We start from the raw sequence: 23,012 nt of genomic DNA, 5'->3' as shown, positions 1-23,012 counted from the left end.
ACTATATACCAAGATAAGCTGAAAATGAACGTATGATTTAGACATAAAAGATGATTTCGTTAACAAATTAGGGGAGCACAGAAAAAAACATTACCTGTCAGATCTATGGATAACAGAAGAATTTATGAGCATGTAAGAGATAGAGTTTCATGGGAGGTAAAATGGATAACTCTGGTAGCATTAAATTAAAAAGGTTTTGCACAAACAAAAGCAATGCAGCCAAAATCAGAAGGAAAGCAAGAAATAGGGGTTTCTCTGATAAAAGTCTCATTTCTCAAATATATAGACAACTGAGCCAAATTAAAAAAAAATTAAGTCATTCCCCAATTGATAAATTGCTAAAAGATATGAACAGTCAAGTTTTCAGAAGAAGTCAATGCTCTAAATTACTAATAAGTAGAGAAATACAAATTAAAACAAATCTAAGGAATCACCTTAAATTTATCAAATTGGCTAAAATTACAGAAAAGGAAAGTGACAAATTCTATAGAAGATGTGGGAAAATAGGTACACTAAAGCACTGTTGGTAGACCTGTGAACTTGTTCAACCATTCTAGAGAACAATTTAAAACTATATACTCTAAAACTGTGCATACCCTTTGACCCAACAATACCACTACTAGGTCTATACCCCAAGGAGATTCAAGAAAAAGGGAAAGGATCCATTTGTGTAAAAATATTTATAGCAGCTCTTTTTTTTGTGGTAGCAAAGAATTGGAAACTGAGGTGATGCCCCTCAATTGTGGAATGGCCAAATAAGTTGTGATTTATGAAGGAACATTATTATGCTATAAGAAATGATGAAGAGGATGGTTTCAGAAAAACCTTGGAAGACTTACATGAACTGATACAAAGTGAAGTCAGCAGAACCAGAAGAACAGTCTATACCAGGGTGGGGAACCTGTGGCCTCAAAGTTACATGTGGGCCGCTAGGTCCTCAAGTGTGGCCTTTTGACTGAATCCAAACGTCATAGCACAAACCCTTTTATTAAGGGAATTTGTTCTGTGATGTTTGGATTCAGTCAAAGGGCCATACTTGAGGACCTAGAGGGACACATATGACCTTGAAGCTGCAGGTACCCCACCCTTTCAATATAGTAATAGCAATATTGTAATGATAATCAAGTGCGAAGAACTTAGCAATTGTGGTTAGTACAATGATCCATGAAAATTCCAAGGGACTAATGATGAAAAATGCTATCCATCTCCAGAGTGAGAACTCTGAGTGCAGTTTGAAGTATATTTTTTCTCCTAATTTTTACATTTTTCTTGCTTTTTTTTTTAACAATAGGGCTAATGTGTACATATGTTTTGCATTCTTTCATATGTAAAATGGGAATTGTTTTTCTTGCCTTCTCAATGCACGGGACAGGGAGTGGATAGAGCAAGAGAATTTGGAGCTGAAAAGAAAATTAAAAGTAAGAAATATATTTAAATAAAAAAAAGAAATTGTACTAGTGACTTCTCTGCAGGTTGGCACACACATTAATCTGTCCTTTTTGCATGCAGGCAATCAGTTCTGAGCTCACCTAACTATGATATCCTCCAATCTACATCCCTCCATTGTGTCAACAGAGACATTATGAAATATTTTATCAAATGATTTGCTGAAATCCAGGAAAATTATATTTATGATATTCTTTGATCTAATAATTTAGTAACTATCAAGACGAGAAATTAGGTTAATGTTTCATAATTAAATTTTAATAACCCCATATTGACTCTTTTGAAATATATTTTTATTATGAAGCTGAAAAACATCAATAGACATGAACATTTTGATATACAAGGAACAGAAAAACATAATGAAACAGTAAATTTCTATTACATGCATGTTTTAAATACATATTAAATTTAATACATTAGTAACAAAACTGCCCTGCTTGCCCATGTCCCCTTTTGAACTAATTTCCTTCTGCTCTTTTCTATGTATTTTTAAACTGTTTCATTGATGCTCTTTTATTTATTTGCTTCTTTTTACCTTCTCAGTTTCTCTGCTCTGAGCCCATAACTCTGCTTCTGAAATAGAAGTCCCACTCTTACAACAAATAAGTATAGTCAAGTAATATACATTCAGATATTGGTTGTGTCAGGAAACAGATGTCTCGTTCTGTACCTCTAATCTATTACCATCTATCAAGAGGTGAAAAGTATGCTTCTTTTGAACTTATGATTGGCCATTGCATGGATCAGAATTCTGAAGGACAACACACAAACACACACACATATATACATATATTAAAACATATGTGTGTGTGTGTTTGTGTGTATAGTTTTCCTGGTACTGCTGTCTTCACTCTGCATAGTTCTAGAAGTTTTCCCAAAGTTTTCCTTTTCTCTTTTTAAAAATATTTATTGATCATTTTGTTTTCACATTAGTCATTTCTCCTTTTTTTAAAAAAGCCCTAATCTTAAAATAATCCTTTCTTATAACAAAGAAAAACATTTAAAGAAAACCATAGACATAATGATGGAAAGTATATGCCACTCTCCACATCCCTAGTACTGAGTATATAGAACTCTAATGAGCAGGAGGGATGTTTCCTTGCCTACAGTCATTACATGATAGATCGTTGCACTAATTTAAGTGGGATTTACTTTAAATGTTGTTTGCATTTACATGAGTATAATCATTGTGCAGAGCACAAAGAGGCAGCTAGATGATTCAGTGGATAGAGCTCTGGACCAGGAGTTAGGGAGACCTAAGTTAAATCCTGTGGCCTCAGACACTTACTAGCTGTGTGACCCCGGGCATGTCACTTAACCTCTGCTTGCCTTAATACACTGGAGAAGGAAATGGCAGACCGCTCCAGCTCTTTGTCAGGAAAACCCCATCTACAGCATTCGTGTGCTATGGGTGCACGGGGTATCATGAAGAGTGAGACACGATTGAACAAATAAACAACAACAATCACTGGACACATTGCATTCTGGGCTCTGTGTGCTTTGCCCTGTAACAATTTATACAAGCATAACCATGTTTTGAATATCTCGTATTCTTCATTTTTTATACTGCAATACTATTCCATTCCATTTATACGGCACAATTTGTTCAGCTATTCCACTCTTTTTATGTTTCCCCCCCCTACTGTAAAGATTGCTACTATGAATTATTTGGTATTTATAGGATTTTTCTTATGGAATCTTTCTGTGATCTTTAATTGCAGACCAGGTTAGGGTTAGGGTTAAAAGCTAAGAAAATTTTAGTGAATTTTCTTGCATAATTCTAAACTTTGCCAGAATGGATTGACCAATTCCTAGCTCCACCAACTGTGTATTAGCGTTCATCTCACAACTCTTCCAACATTGACAACTCCCATCCTTTATAATCTTCATATATAATTTTTATAATCAGTTTGGTGGAGGTGATACCTCAGAGTTGGTTTGTTTTTTTTTTTTTCAAATGATTGTGTAACTGGAAATGGGGCAGTACAGACCTAGTCTTAAAAATGTGTTCAGTGGGCTCTTCCTGCTGCCCACTTACATGGGGTCTCAGGAAGCCTGCTTCTGCGTATATGCAGTGGATGGGCCTGGCTTCTTCCTCAGAGTGTGCATTCTTGATCATACACTCTTATTAGTGAGACATTTTTGAACAAAGAACCCCAGCATATGTACATTTACCTATAAATTGTATACATGTCTATGATTCTAACTTACTTTTAAAAAAAGAAAAATTAATTCAATGTAACTTTCAAATGTCTTGCTTCTCTGTGTATCCCTCTGAACTTCCTCCTGTATTCCTCTCATGCACTTAAAAAATTATTCTGTGACCCTCTTTTGTATCTTTTCTTCTGTTCTTTTGGCAGCCCTACCTCTAGATCTCCTCTCCTCATCAAATTGCCCTCTCCAATTAAAAAAAAAACTGTACCAAATAAGCAACCAAGGAAAACAAATCTGTACATTTGCCACATCCAAAAGTATATGTCTCATTCTGTAATTGGCTTCATCTTTTTAAACAAGCTAAAATATTTATTTCAAGTTCCTAAAACATGTTTAAGCATCTCAAGGATATATGTTTTTGTAGGGGACAGCTTTTTTTTTCCCAACAACAAATTCGTAACAGTTAAGAGGTGAGTAATATGCTTCATCCCTCATCCTCTGTGGTCATGGTTGATTGTTCCATTGATCAAAGTGCATAGTCTTTCAATGTTGCTGTCTTTACAATTTTGTTATTACCATAAACGTTGTTTTCTTGGTTTTGTTCACTTTGGGAAAGTTCATCAACTTCCCTGGTTGGGGTATTATTTCTTATGCCACTTCTGGTGCCTTCTCAGTGAGGGTGCTGAGTAGTCATCTGTGCTCTTTGTGACTTCTCCTGTGAGAATGTTCCACTGTCTTTCATTTTCCCTTTAGGACTTCCCTGGACAGGGCACTGCCATTTTCATCTCCCTCCCCTCCGTATTTCCCCTATCAAGGCATTGGGTGTTCTCTGTCCTCTCTGGGGCTTCTATAGTTAGGGGATTGGTGATTATCTAATCTGTTTCCCTAAGCCTTTGCTATCTTCTCTGATAGGACTCTTTTTTTTTCAGTGTCTGCAATGTCTGACTCAGTTTCTGTGTAGTGCTGGACTGAATGAAGTACCTTGCTTAAGTACCTTTCTGGATTTGGGAGCGGTCCTTTTCAGTCTGATTCTCTTTTTACATCATAGATGAAGTTCAAGTGAGAGAGCAGGGCCCTATGTGTTCTATCATGTGGCCATCTTAACTGGAAATCTGCCTCTCTATATTCCAACTTCAGTTTATTTTAATACTTGGTTTTAATGAGGGTCATAGCTGATAAAGATACATCACAAAGACAGATCCAAATGGAAGAAGAGTATGACTGGTTGAGCTTACTAAGTCATAATACTCATTTTTAATCTCATCCACTAATTATATGTATCATTATCCTGAAATGTTGCCAGTAAAACTGCATTGTACCAGATTCCAATGTTATTCATGCAAAATGATCTGATGGTTTTTCATTTTTTTTTTCATTTTTAGCAAATAGGTTCAAAATCCACTGAGGTTTTTTATTTGAAATACTACAGGTAAAATTATAATTTCAAGTTTTTTTCAAGCATGCATATACAAGAACTTTTGTAGGTGACACATCTTTTTCAACTACAAAATCACAGAAGAGTAGAAACATTTCTCAAAAGCCATTTTTTCAGAATGCTTTTACCATAGCATGAGTTTCTTTTTTAAAAGCAATAACTTTCTCACTCAATGGCAAAGCATCATCTTTTTCTGATATCCATGGTAACTAAACACAAATATAGAAGACTGTTGGAAACGGGGTTCAGACACTCCCTGCTAGAGTTAGGGAGGTACGGGGGAGTGTCGCAGCCCACTGCTTCCCTAGTTGCAAACTGTCATTCTGTTCTCCTTTAGGAAACATAAGTGAGCGAAGGAAAAATTTATTTACGGTTCTTGCAAGAAGCGGGTGAATGGGTACCCCCGAAGGACACGCACACACACACACGCGCACACACACACACACACATACATACGCACATACACGCACACACACACATACACACATACACACACATATGCACACACACACACACACACACACACACACACACACACACACACACACTACAGGAGCGAGAGCAAACATTATATCCCCATGACAGGCGGCAAGTCCTTCCTAGCTGACTTTCATTGGTAGAAGTAGCATACAGACTTCCCAAAATGCCTACGACGTGTTTCCCTTGGTATGTTCCCCCTCCCTACATCATACGACACATGTTAAAAAAAATGGTGTCTTAACCCCGCTTGGAGGTGGAGAAGCTAGTATTCAGGAGCCCATTACCCAGCGCACTCTAAGTAAATCTTAACCTTTGTCCTACTTCCAGCCTTTTTAACCAAACAACCAGTTTCATTCATTTTTAGCTGGTTCCAGAACTTCTGACCTATAGCTACCTTTTCTCTCAATTTCCGTATATGGAAATGTAATCATTTCTTACCTCTCTCAAGACCAAAAGCAATTTCTCCAAAGGGTCCCAGCAAACTATCAGCAGCCTTATAAATGAATACTTCAAATTACTAGTGAAAAAAGAAATGTAAGTCAAAGCTACTTGGAAGTTTTCCTTGACACCTAATAAATTGCAAAGATGATAAATGATGAAAAGAATCATTGTTGGAGGGCTTGTGGAAAGAGAGTCACACTCATGCTCTTGGTAGAGTTGAAAATTAGTCCAACCATTTCGGGAAGAAATTTTGAATTATGCGAAGTCAGTGACGAAAATGCCTACATCTTTTTATCTAGAGATTTCATTGCTAGACATCTACACATAGGGAGTCAGTTATGGAAAGGTGGTCAATTACATATTCACCAAAATTATATCAGCACTTTTTGTAGTAGCAAAGAGCTGGAAACAAGACGGATTCCCATCAACTTAGGGAATGGCTTAAAGCAGATTGTGGTACCTGAATGTGATAGAATATTATGGAGCCATAAGAAGTGATGAATATGAAAAACACAGGAAGGCCTGGGAGGATTTATGTGAGGTGATACAAAGTGAAATATAAGCAGCGTCTGGGATATATGCACAATGTATTTATACAACAATATATACAATGATTACAACAATGTAAATGGGGAAAAGTAATAGCAAAATCTAAACTGAAAGCAATGTAATTATAGTAACCAAGCTTAGCCCCGAGAAAGAGATAGAAATAGGTGGCTCCTTCCTAATTTTTACCAAAGTAGGTGACTAGGAATGTGGAAAATACACTTGCATGTTGTTAGACCTGATTGATATAGTTGTTAATTTTTCTAAACGGCATCCCCTAATATCCCCCCCCCCCTTTAAGTTCTTGGTTATAGGGATGGTTGTCTAAGTGAGGAAGGGGAAGGGACAGGAAAAGGAGGTGTTATAAAAACAGGAGACAGCAATAAAAAAATTTAAAATGTCACCTTTACCTTGAAGGGACAGATTAAGTATATGTGTTTTTAAATATCTGCTAGATAAGATATTGCTGACAGCCTCTTGGCTTCACCCAAAAGGTCAGCAAATTTTACAAAAAGACAATTGTCTTTTCAGAAAAGAAAAATGCTGACATCTTTGAGTTTGACAGCTCTTTGAAGTACTTTGCCAGGAGTTAACCAGAAGACCTCTTTGTGGAGAAAATATTGGCATATGTAATCTTTGAGGGTTAAAGGATTTTTAGCGAGGAAAGTTTGTTTTGGTAGTACTTACCATGTAAATACTTTATGAGGAAAAATATGCTTTCCCCCCAATACTCAATCTAATACTCTACAAGTATTATTTATAGTATATAGTATGTATCTTCTAGTATCTTTTTTTTTAAAGAAAATATTTCTTACTCTTCCTGCAGCCTATTTCACGAATTTGGAGAATCGGATAAGTTTTTAGGTATTGAAATCACAGTGACTAATTTTTTTCAGATACTTAAAATTGAAAATAGATATGAGATCTCAAGAACCTTGGCCCAGCCCAGTGTCCTCTGCTCCTCAGCATCACTCTCCTCTTGTCTTGACCCTCACCTCCCCTAGCCACCAAGGAACAACAGCGCTAATCCAGAGTGGACCCGGGAGCAGTGCTCTCTGCCACCCACTGGCCACAGCAATTACAGTGACTACAACAATGGATCCCCTCTGAGTAGGAGGGGTGGGAGTGGATGAACCTTTGTCCATTAATGATACCCTTTGGAGACACTGCCCCTATGGCTAACAATTTGCCACCTCTTTCCTCTTTTCTGATCCCTGTGGTAATCAGTTACTAGCCACAAAGCAGAAAACTATCATCCCCAGCCTCATCACCCACATACCACACATCTTCCACTCTAATCAGCTGACCCCTTCCACTGTTCCCTTTGAAATCCCTGTTTAATCATGGATGAACTTCCCTTCATCCTACACTTCTTTATCTCATGCATCTTTTACTAATTGTCATTGAAATCTGTCTTCCCCCTTATGATACTGCATCCCTGGTGCTCCAATCCACTATATTACTCAAATACCTTCAGTCATACCCAAAGACAGTGGTCCTGGAGAGAGAGTTGGAATATGTCTAGCTCTCCACTGTCACTTCCAAAATCTCAGTTTACCTTTATCATCAACCTCTCTTCCTCTGAAGTTCAAAGTATTAAAATCTCCCACCCAATCCAGATTGTGGTGGCTGTTGTATCCTGGCCCCCAGGTCATTCTCCTCTTTTTTCAAGGTTTTTAGCACCTGGTTTAGCACCTTCTCTACAATTCTTGTCTTTATATTAGGGGACATCAGCATTTATGTTGGTGCTACTTTAAATTTCCTAACTTCTCAAGTCTTCAGTGTCCTTAAATCCCATGACCTGGTCTTTTATTTCACCTCGCCCATAAATAAGGATGGTTACACACTATATCTTATGATAACCCACAAGTGTTCCACTTCCATAATGCAAACTCCTATTAAAGAATGTCTTCTTCCATAAAGAATATCTATTAAATCCATTCATCTATATTACTATAACCCTTATTATTACCCCTCTGGAACCCATTCTTGGCTTCTTTTGAGATCTCCAATCCCTCTCCACCACCTTCAATATTTTCTCAGGCCATTGCTGCTACTTTGATCAATAGTTGTCAGTCAATAAACATTTATTAAGCACCTACTATGTAGCAGGTGGGATTTATGGGATGTTAAGGGAAGAGCATCTCTGGTAAAAGGGCTTGCTGAGTCCTTTTCAGGGCTGCTCATCCACCTTTGGTGTCCACCCGCCACCCAACTCTCACTTGTGACTCCAAGATGCTGTAGCATGGGCAGTGGCCACAGCCCAGGAAACCACCCCAGCAGACAGGAAAAACCAGGTTGAGGGTAATGGACAGGCCTCATACCTGTAGGTGAGGTCGGGGGATGTCTACCCCAGAATGTGAAGAGCTTCCCTGGCAGAGTGGGCAGATGAGAACGATTTGTTCCAATGGCTGAGAAGGCGGCTGAAGCACATGCTGTGAAGCTCTCAGCGCTTGGTCAGACATTGAAGACACCAAGGTCATCCACTGCATCCCAGGCCATTGTCTCATCTTGACTTTTGTTTTACCATTGGACTGTGATAACTTTGGAAGAGAGAGTGAGGTGACAACTTTGTGCAACTCTCCCTCACTTAAATCCAATTCACGTGCAAGTCACGACATCACCTGGGATGTCATTGGCCCTCTTTGAAAATGAGGAACAAATAATAACACCAGGCATTGAGCTAAGCACTGGAGACACAGAGAAATTTAAAGACCATCTCTGACCTCAAGGGGCTTACAATCTCGGGGGGGAGACAACATGCAAACAAATACACAACCAAGCCATGTACAGGATGAATTAGAGGTGATCAACAGGGAATGCCCAAGGCTTAAGGTGGATCAGGAAAGGCTTCACTTCCTTCTTGCTCTAATCTTGACCCTATAATGAGCCAATTCAACTCCACTTTGTCCTCAACTCTTCAATCCCTTGTCCACTGTCCTATTCCAAATGATCCCTTGACAAACTTCTGCCCTGGATTAGTCCCATCATCCACTTCCTTCTGCTGATAAAGCTGAGGGAAGTCATACAACTATGGTAACTGGGCATATTATAAATTCCTATTGCTCAATTTTAATTGGATCCTCACTGCAGCAAGGCAATCCTTCTATTCTTCCTTAATTGATTCCTTATTCCTTATTTCACAAAAGCTTCTCCAAATACTCTTTTCTCTCTTTAACCTTCTCACACTATCCTCTCCTCCCTCTTTCTCAGCTGAGGTTCTGGCCTCTTGATGGAGAAACCCAATTTCTTCATTGTAAAGTCTCTTAGCATTGTCTCACACTCTCTTCTCCTTTCCCTGAGTCTTTGAGGTGGTCATTCTTTTTGCCAAGGCCAGTCCCCTACATGTGTCCTTGGTCCCCACTATGTGCCCCTGTCTTCTCTAGCAGTTGGCAACCTCAATCATCCCATCTCCCAAATATCCAACTTTTCTCTATTTACCAGTTCCTTCCCTATTGCCATTAAACACACCGAAGTCTACTCCATTCTTTGAAAGCCTTCTATAGACCCTGCATATAATTCACTAGACCCTCAAGCTATCATCCTGATCCACCCGAGCCTATTTTCTTCTGTTTCTCAAACTTCTAGACTAAGCACTCTGTTCTAACTGTATCCACTATCTTTCCTTTCACTCCTCAACCCTTTGCAATCTGCCTTTTGACCTCATCACTCAACTAAAAGTTCTCTCTCCAAAGTTACTGATGATTTATTTTTTTCTCTTAAAATATTTTTAATTTTTATTTCAGTTTCAAATTCTCTCCCTCCATCCACCTGGTCATAGTGTGTGATCTTTGTGGTATAGTGCTATAATCTCCTTGCTAGCATTTTATTTATTTTTTAAATTATTTTTATTTATCAACAATCACTTCCATATGCTTTTGAGTTTAAAATTTTTCTCCCCCTTCCTCCCCACCACCCTCCAAAAGACAGAGCACAACCTGATATAGGCTATACATATACATTCCTAGTAAACATATTTTCACATTAGTGATGTTGTATGTAAGAATTAGAACCAATAGGAGGAACCACCAGAAAGAGAAAACAATACTCAATAGAAGAAAAAGGAAAAAAATAGCAAATAGTATGCTTCCATCTGCATTCAAACTCCATAGTTCTTTCTTTGGATGTGGATAGCATTTTCCATCATGAGGCCTTTGGAGATGTCTTAGATCCTGGCATTGCTGGGAAGGGTTAAGTTTATCAATATTAGTCATCACACAACGTGGCTGTTATTGTGTACAACGTTCTCTTGGTTCTGCTCATTTCACTCAGCATCAGACCATATGAGTCTTTCCAGGTTTTTCTGAAGTAAGTCTGTTCATCATTTCTTATAGCACAATAGTATTCTATTACATTCATATACCACAACTTGTTCAGCCATTCCCCAATTGATGGGCATCCCCTCAATTTCCAATTCTTTGCCATCACAAAAAGAGCTGCTATAAATATTTTTGTACATGTGGGTCCTTTTCCCATTTGTCTGATCTCTTTGGGATATAGCCCTAGAAGTGCTATTGCTGGGTCAAAGGGTATGCACATTTTTATAGCCCTTTGGGCATAGTTCCAAATTGCTCCCCAAAATGGTTGGATCATTTCACGCATTAGTGTTCCAATTTTCCCACATCTCCAACATTTATCATTTTCTTGTTTTGTCATCTTGGCCAATCTGAAAGGTGTGATGTGGTACTTCAGAGTTATTTTGATTTGCATTTCTCTAATCAACAGTGATTCAGAGCATTTTTTCATATGACTATAGATGGCTTTAATTTCTTCATCTGAGAACTGCCTGTTCATATCCGTTGACCATTTATCAGTTGGGGAATAGCTTGTACTTTTATAAATTTGACTTAATTCTCTATATATTTTAGAAATGAGGCCCTTATCAGAGAGACTGATTGTAAAAATTCTTTCCCAATTTTCTACCTTCCTTCTAATCTTAGTTGCATTGGCTTGTTTGTGCAAAAACTTTTCAATTTAATGTAATCAAAGTTATCCATATTGCTTTGCATAATGTTCTCTATTTGTTTTTGGTCATGAATTCTTCTGTTCTCCATAAACCTGATAGGTAAACTATTCCTTGCTCTCCCAGTTTGCTTACAGTATCAGCTTTTATATCTAAATCATGTATCCATTTTTATTTTATTTTGGTATATGATGTGAGATTTTGATCAATGCCTAGTTTCTACCATACTCTGTTCCAGTTTTCCCAGCAGTTTTTTTTTTTCAGAGTGGGTTCTTATCCCAGAAGCTGGGGTTTTTGGATTTATCAAATAATAAATTACTATAGTCATTGACTACTGTGTCTTCCATACTTAACCTATTCCACTGATCCACCACTCTATTTCTTAACCAGTACCAAGCAGTTTTGATGATAGCTGCTTTATAATACAATTTAAGATCTGGAATCGCTAGACTCCCTTCCCCTGCGTTTCTTTTCATTAGTTTCCTTGATGTTCTGGACCTTTTGTTCTTCCCAATGAATCTTGTTATTATTTTTTCTAACTCTATAAAATAATTTTTTGGTAGTTTGATTGGTATGGCACTGAACAAGTAAATTAGCTTAGGTAGAATTGTCATTTTTATTATATTAGCTTGGCCTACCCATGAGCAACTGATGTTTTTCCAATTATTTAGATCTGACTTTATTTGTATGAAAAGTGTTTTGTAATTGTATTCATAGAGTTCCTGGGTTTATTTCGGGAGGTAGACTCCTAAATATTTTATAATGTCTACAGTAAGTTTAAATGGAATTTCTCTTTCTGTCTCTTGCTGTTGGACTTTGTTGGTAATATATAGAAATGTCAATGATTTTTGTGGGTTTATTTTATAGCCTGCTACTTTGCTAAAGTTGTTTATTATTTCAAGTAGTTTTTTACTTGATTCTCTAGGATTCTCTAAGTATATCGTCATGTCATCTATAAAGAGTGATAGCTTTGTTTCTTCTTTGCCTATTCTAATACCTTCAATTTCTTTTTCTTCTCTTATTGCTAAAGCGAACCTTTCCACCAGCATTTTATTAAATATTTTTTCCATCAATATTATTAGGGAAATTGGTCTATAGTTTTCTTTCTGTTTTTGCTCTTCTTGGTTTAGGTATCAGCACCATATTTGTGTCATAAAAATTTTTGGTAGAGCTCCTTCTTTACCTATTTTTTTTAATAGTTTATATAGCATTGGAATTAATTGTTCTTTAAATGTTTGGTAGAATTCACTTGTTAATCCACCTGCTCTTGAGGATTTTTTTCTTAGAGAGCTCTTCCATGGCTTGCTCAGTTTCTTTTTTCTAAGATAGGGTTATTTAAACCTTCTATTTCCTCTTCTAGTAATCTGGAGAGTTTATGTTTTTGTAAAAATGCATCCATTTTATTTAAGTGTCAATTTTATTGGTATAAAGTTGGGCAAAATAGTTCCTAATAATTACTTCAATTTCATTCTCATTGGTGGTGCATTCACTTTTCATGTTTGATACTGATAATTTGGCTTTCTTCTTTCTTTTTTTTTAAGCCAAGTTAACCAACGGTTTATCTGTTTTGTAGTTGTTGTTGTTTTTTTTTTTCCACAAAACGAGCTTTTTTTTATATATTAGTTCAATGGTTTTTTTTTTTTAACTTTCAGTCTTATTAATTTCTCCTTTGATTTGCAGGATTTCTATTTTGGTGTTTAATTGGGGATTTTTAATTTGTTCTTTTTCTAGTTTTTTTTTAAGTTGCGTATTCATTTTATTGATCTGCTCTTTCTCTCTTCTATTGATATAAGCATTTAGAAAAATAAGTTTTCCTCAGTACTGCTTTGGCTACATCTCATAAATTTTGGTATGTTGTCTTATTGTTTTCTTTATCTTTAATGAAATTATTGAGTATTTCTATGATTTGTTCTTTGATCCATTCATTCTTTAGTATTAGATTTATTTTTAATTTGTGTTTCCAAAGCCTTTAATTGAATGCAATTTTATTGTATTACAGTCTGAAAAATGTGCATTTAATATTTCTGCTTTTCTCTGCTTGTGAGGTTTTTATGCCCTAATGTGTGGTCAATTTTGGTGAAGATGCTGTGTACAGGTGAGAAAAAGATATTGACATATTATATATATGCATATATACATATACACATATAAATATATACACATACGCATATATTATATACCTATATGTGTATACATACACATACATAGACATATATGTGTATATATCATATACTTGTGTGTGTGTGTGTGTGTGTGTGTGTGTGTGTGTATAAACTAGTCGTTCTCTGTCCTGATGATCTCTTGGAGTCCTCCTCCTCCTTATTCCTTAGAGGAAAAATAGGTATTTCCCCCCAGTGTCCAACTCCCTCCATTATGAGAAGAGCCTCGTGTCTATTGACCTCCAAGTATTCACTGGTTTTTCTTCCTCTTCATCTCTGAGCCATAGTTTTCAACCTCTCAACACAGATCTTCATTACCCTTTTCTCTTTCAGATGTATTTTCTTCTTTGTTTCTACTTTGAAGCCCTTCTTTCAGTTTTTCAAAGAACATTTCATTCCCATTCATGCCATGGAGAGTGGAGAGACAAGTATTTCTTGAATTTGTTCACTGAGAATAAAGAGACCTGGGTCCTAGTCCAGCTCTGTGACTGAGCCAGTGTGTGACTTTGGGCACTCCCTGTGTTTCAGGACTTTTGCTGGCAATGGGGATATATGCAAGAAGCCTTCTGCATTTCTAGGGCATTGGTTCGAGAGGCCCCTTCAAATGGGAAAAAAAATCCTGGGTATTGATAATAAAGATATTGAAAGACAAAACTTCAGCAGGGTCACTTGACGATGGGATTTGACCTATGCTGATGTCTAGATCCTGCAATCCAATTCGAACCAGCAAACCTTTATTAAGCACCTACTATACGCCCGATACTGTGATAAGTATGGCGATACAAGGATAAAGCAAATAACAGTATCTGCCCTCAAGAAACTTACATAGTGAAGGGTTTTGGAAGCACTGGGGAAATATGGCATGTAGACATTAAGTTTATGAATAAATATTTGAGATGGAAAAAGGTGTGAACAATTAGGATTTCAGAAAACATTCCATAGACATTCTTCAGTGAATGCATTACTACCTGCCCTCACTACAGACACTGTCTTAGCATGTGATATTCATGTATGCAGTATAAAGGTTATTTTCTCATGTACAATGAAGGATTACTCAAGAGAAGCTTAATCACACTATTCCCCATCCCCCCATAAATGTGCATTCTGTGGAATGGGTGTATGCTTCGTCCATTCACAACCACAGATGACAGGATCACACAGTTTGAGAATGGGAAGGAACCTCAGTGGGTCATCTGACCCAAGCGATACAAAAAAAAAAAAAAGAAAAAAAAAGAATTCCCATTAAAATTTACCTGACCATCATTTCTCTATCTTTTCTCTAAAGACTCAATGTTTGGGGGTAGTTAAGGAATGTCTGTCCTGGATGCTTCAAACAGGCTGAGTTTGCTAATAATTTCTCAATATAAGTGCTGTGAGGCAAGGAACCATATCGGATCTCAACTGTTTACATCCTCCACCATTCTCCATTTAGCACCATTCTCTGCACACAGGGGCCCCTTAAAAAGTATTTGCTGAATAAACGAATTTATGAATTGGTTCTCAGTGTTGTGATATTTGGGAGAAAAGATGGAGACAAACATTACATATAATTGGATAATGAAGCAAATGGTTGAAAAAAGCTTTATTGGAGAAAAGTTATTCATTTATTCCTAGGTGATTAAAGAAAAGCCCATGTTCCTAAAATTTCTTATTTCCCATCGAGTCAGAGAGCGTTGATTTATTTTTAATAGTCAGCTGATATGCACACGGTATTCATAATCAGCATGATCTGAAATAAAGAACAAGAATACGTTAAACACATGCAACTTTCCCTTTACACTTCGTTAGTTTCACAATAACTGTTTTTGTAACTGTCAGAAAAAATATTTCCCATTCATTTTAGATCCTTCACAATCAACCACTTAGCAATGTATTCAGGAGTGTCCTGTTTCCTGTGTGTGATTAATTAAAAATCATCTTTGAGCTGAGACCCACAGCAGGAAGAATAGTAAGCAAGTCTGGGAGCTGCCATCGTGCTCACCTTTGTTGCTGCTGTTCAGTCTTATCTGACTCTCTGTGACCCCCTTTGGAGTTTTCTTGGCAAAGATACTGTAGCGGTTTGCCATTTCCTTCTCCAGCTCATTTTACAGATGAGGAAGCTGAGGCAAAGTGACTTGCCCAGGGTCACACAGCTAGTCAGTGTCCGAGGCTGGATTTGAATTCAGGAAGATGAGTTTTCCTGATTCTAGGCTGGACACTTTATCCACTACACCACCCAGCTGCCCTTCTGTTTACATGACTCTTCAGCTCTTAATACCTAAAAGTACAAGGGAAATCTATTCTACCCTTTAAGAAATTAATAATAATAATAATAATAATAATAATAATAACAATAACTAGCATTTGCATAGTGCTTTAAGGCATGCAAAGTGCTTTATACATATTATCTCATTTTATCCTCAGGTGCCAGGCCTGGAGTCAGGAAGACTCCTCTTCCTGAGTTCAAATCCAGCCTCAGACACCTACTAGCTATGTGATGCTGGGCAAGTCACTTACCCTTGTTTGCCTCAGTTTCCCAATCTACAAAATGAGTTAGAGAAGGAAATGCTAAACCACTCCAGTATCTTTGCCAAGAAAACCCCAAATTTGGGTCATGAAGAGTCAGACACGACTGAAAAACAACTGAACAACATCTTCACAACAACTCTGGGAGCTAGGTGTTATTATTACCTCAATTAATACACGAGAAAACTGAGGTACATAGAAGTTAAAGGGATTTGCCTAGGGTCACAGAGCTAGGATTTGAACTCAGATCTTCCTGACTCCAGGTCTAATGTCTATCTGGTTACCTCTAATTCAAATTCAATTCAAGTTTTATGGAATTTAAGCATAAAAGTAGACTTCAAAGTTAATTTCACTTACTAATGGCAATAATCCAGGCTAGGTGCTTGTACAAATAAATGATTAATTGTGGGAATAAAGTGTTCTTGAAAATACTATAAATTTATTGATTGGCCTTTATTTTGTAGGTAAATCTTTAGAAATGATTCAGGTGCTCAGTAATGTATCATCTCGATTCTCACAACGACATCAACAAAAAAATAAGTCAATGATGTATGATCTCTATGCAATGAAATCTAGAGATTATATTTTAAAAATCTGGTTTACTTTTTCTTTCCCATTTGAATGAAACCATGGGAAAATCCATAGATAAGTCAATGCAGTTTGTTAATTTAAAAACATTTCTCTAAGGACTCTTACCATTTCCTGCCTTGACGTTTTCCTTCTGTGAATTCAGAACTAAGTAACTGTGTATATTGCTGTTGCTGTAATATCTGTACTTTCAGGATTGGCAGCCGGAGTGGTTTTAGGCCCGGTGACAGCTGTGATGGTGGAGATGGGAGCGGGAGGTGGAGGGGCAATAGAGGATCCAGGAGGGTTCCCAGGAGCTCCATTTGCAGGGCCATGAGGACAAATGCTTACACATTTCTCTGGTGGGAAGAACAGTCCTTGCCCATCTCTTTCATGTGCATCAGGTGAACCTGGTGTCCCAAAAAAACCACCTGGAGGAGTTGGACCAGGACGTCCTCCAGGACCGTGTGGTCCTCTGGGACCCCATGGTCCTCTAGGCCCTCTGAAAGGATCGCCACGTCCTGGATTGTGTGTGTCATCATGGTGCTTGGTACAGAAAGAATACATTGGAGATTTATGGTTAGGGATTTAATTAAATAGCATTTATTGAATTCCAGAGACAGAGAGAGATACAGAGAGACATGGAAGAAGGAAGGGAAGGAGGAGGAGAAAAAAAAAGAGGAGGAGGAGAAAGACAGAGAGAAAGAGAGAGAGAGAGACATGGAGGAAGGAAGGGAGGGAGGAGGAGAAAAAAAGAGGAGGAGGAGAAAGACAGAAAGGGACAGAGTCAGAGACACACAAAGAGACAGAGACAGAGAGAGACAGAGAGAAATAGAGACAGAGAGACAGAGAGCAGCACAGTGGACAGAGTCTCAGAGCTACATAAAGACCTCGGTTCAAGTCCTGTCTCTAACAGCTACAGGACTAAAACCCTAAATGAACAGCTCCACCTCTTAGCCTCCCAGGTCACTCTCTAAAACCAGGTTGTGTAGAAGGGTGATAGAAAGAAAAGGATGATAAGAAAGGGTGATAGATAGAAAGGTCTCTGTGATAGTAAAGGACGTTATTTACCTCATCAAGAGCTCTCTATACTGATAAAATCACAAATCTGGTGCAAAAAGAAAAATCGAGGAGCAGCTGGGTGGTGCAGTGGATAGAGCACTAGCCCTGGAGTCAGGAGGACCTGAGTTCAAATCCGACCTCAGACACATGATGCTCACTAACTGTGTGTCTCTGGGCGAGCCACTTAACCCCACTGCCTAGCCCCCCTCCCCCCCAAAAATGGACAGCTCCCTTGTTTAAAGCCCTGACCTCTGCCTGGTGGGGAGACATAAAGGAAGTGAAAGATATGGTCCTTGGCCTCAAAGAGTTTATAGTCTAATTACCATCTTGTGAAATCACATGTAGCACATTAAGACCACACAGAGAAAAAGCAAAGTACAACAAAAGGAGAAAATAAGTCACAGGGGTGGGGAACCTGCGGCCTCGAAGTTACATGTGGGCCTCTAGGTCCTCAAGTGCGGCCCTTTGACTGAATCCAAACTTCACAGTACAAATCCTTTTATTTTGCTACGTTCTTCTGTGAAAATTCCTTCAAGTGGCTGCTAGGTGGTGCCATAGCACACAGAGCATTGGGCCTGGAGTTGGGGAGATCTGAGTTCAAGTTTGATTTCAGATACTTACTAACTCTGTGACCCTGGGCAAGTCACTTCACCGCTGCCTGCCTCAGTTTCCTCATCTGTATAATGGGGATAATAATAGCACTTCCCTCCTGAGGTTGTTGTGAGGATCAAATGAAAAAATATTTGTAAAGCGCTTTGCGAATCTTAGAGTTAATGAAACCACACATAACTATCTAAACAGACATAGGATCACATTCGTATTTGACTGGAGCTGGCGGATCTTTTTGTCCAACTCTGTTCCTCTTTGGTAAAACTAAACCATAGCATCCTGATGCCTCTGGCTATTTAGGGCAGGTAGACAGGGATTAAGGGTATAAACACTTGCAGTGTCCAGGGAGGTGGTTATGGCTCAAGCCTGTTTCTGCTTGTGTCATACATGGCAGAGACATATCACCCCACATATATATACATACATGTGCATATACACATGTACACACACACATACATGTACACATGCACACATATACATATACACACATATCTATTCATCTATCCATCTATCTACCTACCTACTGCACTGGTGTCCTGTCACCTTCATCCCTCACGGGCTTAGTTCTGTTGCTGCTGAAGGGGCCTCCCCAGCTTTTGGTAGAGATCTGGGGGGCTCCAAGGGCAGAATTTATTACTCTTTCTTTAAGGGGTCACTAGTCTCTTGGTTTGTTTTGCTTCTCTGTTTTTTCTTTATTACCAAAGAGGACCGATTGTGTTCTAAGTGGGACGAGCTATACACGGAAATGGCCTTGATGTAAAAATAAAGGGGCCAAAACCAGTTTTTACAGAACTCTTCTGTGGACGTGGGGTCTATGTGCACGTGCAGGCCACACACCAATATAGGAAGGATTTGGCTGAATTGTTCTTATCTGGCTTCTATCTGTCCTGTTACTATTAGAAATTCACTAGGCTGCTTTTTATCTCAACCCATTTCCTGCTAGTTGGAGAATAGATGAAGACTTGTACGTCTTGTACTCTCTTGTACTTCTCAGGGACAGCCTACCTGAGAAAGGAAGGAAAGAAGGAAGGAAGGATGGAAAAAAGAAATGAAGAAAGGAAGAAAGGAGGGAAGAAAAGAAGGAAAGTAGGAAGGAAAGAAAGGAGGCGAGAAGAAAGAAAGGAAGGAGGAAAGGTAAAGATGAAATAAAACTTACTTTTCCATGGTGTCTCCTCTTACGTCCTTCAGCTGGCTAAAATGTTGAACATGTATAAATGCATAGTAAAAAAAAAACAAAACAAACAAATTAGACTCAGTGCAACATGGCATAGTGGATAGACAGCTGACCTCTAAGGCTGGAATTAACCAATCAATCAATATCGATTAAGCCCCTACTATGTACCAGGAAGTGTGCTAGGAACTGGGAATACCAAAAGAGGCAAAAAAGAGTCCTTGCCCTCAAGAAGCTTACAATCTAATGGGAAGATAATATGCAAATACACATACAGAGCAAGCTATATACAAGATTGAAAGGAAATATTTAGCAGAGGGGAAAGAACTAGAATTAAGAGGGGTTAGGGAAGGCTCCTTGTAAAAGATGGGATTTTGGTTGGGACTTAAGGAAGCCAGGGAGCTCAGTAGTTGGAATGGAGGATGGACAGCATTCCAGGCATAGGAGAAAGCCAAAAAGAATGCCTGAAGCTGAGAGATGGAGTATCTTGTTTGTGGAACAGCCTGGAGGCCAGTGTCACTGGATCAAAAAGGATGTGTTGGGGAATTAGGCTTAAGAAGACTGGAAAGGTAGGAGGGGGTAGGTTATGAAAGGCTTTGAATGCCAAATAGGGCATTTTGTATTTGCTTCTGGGGGCGTAGGGAACCATTGGAAGTGAGTGGGCATGGGGTGCATGGATGACATGGTTGGACCTGGATTCAAGTTTTGTTTCTTGCACTGACTGGCTGTGTGACTTCGAACAAGTCATTCCACGATAGTGTTCTGGGAACTTTGCTAAGGCTATAACTAATCATAATGATGATGATGATGATGATGAACAGCATTTATATGTGGTGCGCTATACATTTGTCTTCTTATTTCCAGAGTCAGTACCAACTGGCATGGGGATGGAGGGATTGTTCTCACTTGGGAGTTCCCTCTGCCAATGCAATCGCATATTTCTCCCTATACTGAACTCAGAGCATGGTGTCTTCCAGTAGGAAAGATTATACATTATTCTTGGTGATGAAATGAGGAAGAGGCAGAGTGGGTAGAAAACACATTTAAAGGAATTTCAAGCCTCTCAATGTCACCATCATAGAGATAAGTTAACATCATCATACAGCCAGTTCATTGGTATCAGGGGCGGAATTCCCAAAGTAACTAATTTCCATGGTTGGTTGTGCTGTGGGTAATAATCATATCCAGGATTCTTTTTAAGAAAAGATGAGGAGGCAGCTAGGTGGCTCAGTGGATAGAGCACTGGCCCTGAAGTCAGGAGGACCTGAGTTCAAATCCCACCTCAGACCAAACAACACTTGACACTTACTAGCTGTGTGACCCTGGGCAAGTCACTTAACCCCAATTGCCTAAAAAAAAAACCTTAAAAAAAAAAGATGAGAACAGTACTTTATATTGAACTCCCTCATGAACTAGGTTGTTTTAAGAAAAGCAAAATGGTAGACATCGATAAGAAGATAGCTTTATGATACTAGGTACTTACAGAGAAGCAAGCAGTTATGGTCAAGACAACCGTAATCAGGATTAGGGCCTTCATCTTTTCTTACTCTAGAAATGAAGCAAGAGAATCTTCTGTTGAAGTTGGAAGAATTAATGAAACAAAACAGCAAACTTATTTTTTACTTAAATTTCCATCAAGGAATTTACATGAAAAGGTAAGTCTCTAACTATGATATTGACCCATATTATTTAAAATACTTCTTAGGGTTTGAGGGTGGGGTGAAGCAGGCAACAAAAACACTAATTTTGAATTTAAATGAAGGTTTGTTTAAACAAATCAAAATTATACATTACGTACTTTTGTTACTGCTACTTTGGTTATTTATGTGGAATTGTTCTTTAGATTTGACATTGAGGATCTTTTCCACTTATATGTATATAATATATAAAATCAATTTCCAAACATAATCAAATTTTCTGTTAATGAGAAGAAAGAAGAGATAGGTATTCATTTATAGGCACTAAATTGTGATTTCATCAGGGTTTAAAGGAAGCAATAATGTGGTCTAATATAATCTGTAATTTGTAAGTCCTAATGAGCAGTCTGAGGCACAGCGAAGACAAGTTACTTGCCCAGAATTACACAGATGATAAAGGGAAGTTGGGATTTATGTCTAGGTCTTCTTAACTCCAGGTCTAGAACTCTATCCAGCATACCAGGTTGTCTCACAGGCATGGATAATGGTTCATATTTATGCTCACATACTCAAGGATCTACATAGCGTGGGAATCCCATCTACCAATGCTGATTGCAACTCGTCTATGAGAGAAACATTCTAAGGAGCTGTCCAAATAACACAGACTAATCAAGTGACTTGCCTACAGTCGCACAATTAGTAAGTTTTGGAGGTGAGATTCCCAGGTCTTCCTGACTCCAAACCCAGCAATCTACCCACTACCTCTAATTTCAATTATATTTTTCAATTAATAATTTCAATTAATTTCTGAGTTTAACATCCTGTTAGAAACCTGATGAAAACCTGTCTTTGTGGATATAGCAGGCGCCATACAATGGATATAGTCTTTCTTCTGTCCCAGTCTTGCTGCCTTCAGCTCCTCCTGCTTGGAGATTTCCAGAAAGATTAGTGGAATTCTGAGCTTATAAATGATTCTAGTTCTCATTTCCCTCTCCAACTCCTCCCTCCTGCATTGGGGAGAAAGTAAAATGTTTGTAATATTGGGGGTGTTGCTTCTGGGCAAATCCTGGCTATTTCCTGAAACTAATAAAGGAGTGGTCTGGTCAGAAGAGCTTGTAATAGGTTGCCCTTTTTGCATTACAAAAATGTCCTGTACAATTATTTTATCTGTGCATCAGAAGTGAAGGTTTATTCATTATGGTGGCTTTCAACCATTTAACTCCATACTTTCCAGATCCACGTCTCTTCCTCTGAATGATATATTTTCCCATTTAATTTGCCCTTTCTCCATTTTCTTTTAGCGTAGCCTTCTGTCTACTCTACAATTGGCATCTTTGCTACTCTTGCTATTTAATGTTCCATCTTCTGCCTCTTTGGCTGGGCTGCCCTCCATGTCTGAGATGTCCTCCTTCCTTACCACCCCCTGGGGGAAACCTTAACTTTCTCCAAGACTTAGCTTATATGCCATATACTTTGCAAAGCCTTTTCTGGACTCCAAAACTGATTTGAACTCAGGAAGATGGGGAAAGTTTGAGGGAAAGATAATGATTTCACTTTTAGATGTTGAGTTTCAGAGGTCTATAGAACATCCAGTCTGAAATGTCTACTAGGTAGTTGGAGATGAGACTGGAGGTCAGCAGAGAGGTTAGAGCTGAGTCCTTAGCACAGATATGATCATTGAAACCATGGGAGCTGATAAGTTCACCAAGTGATATAATATAGAGGGAAAAGAGAAGCATGCCTAGGAAACAACCTTATGGGACACCCATCATTAGCAGCTATGACCTGGATAAAGACCCAGTAAAAGATACAAAGAAAAGAAAAAAACAACAATGTG

General features: G+C 38.3%; 1 long non-coding RNA gene across 1 annotated transcript; it reads right to left on the bottom strand.

Moving 5' to 3' along the window:
• Positions 1–17,068: 17,068 nt before the first annotated feature.
• Positions 17,069–21,086, bottom strand: LOC114037665. Its single transcript, XR_003568481.1, has 3 exons — positions 21,022–21,086; positions 19,524–19,559; positions 17,069–17,242 (listed from the first exon to the last, which is right to left on the bottom strand). It is a non-coding gene; the product is annotated as an uncharacterized LOC114037665 (long non-coding RNA).
• Positions 21,087–23,012: the final 1,926 nt, after the last annotated feature.

The sequence above is a fragment of the Vombatus ursinus genome, unplaced genomic scaffold (assembly GCF_900497805.2).
Source record: "Vombatus ursinus unplaced genomic scaffold, bare-nosed wombat genome assembly UNPS02010461.1, whole genome shotgun sequence".
In the NCBI taxonomy this organism is placed as follows: Eukaryota; Metazoa; Chordata; class Mammalia; order Diprotodontia; family Vombatidae; genus Vombatus; species Vombatus ursinus.
The sequence above is the reverse complement of the archived record's forward strand: the minus strand, read 5'-3'. Positions and strand labels throughout refer to the sequence as shown.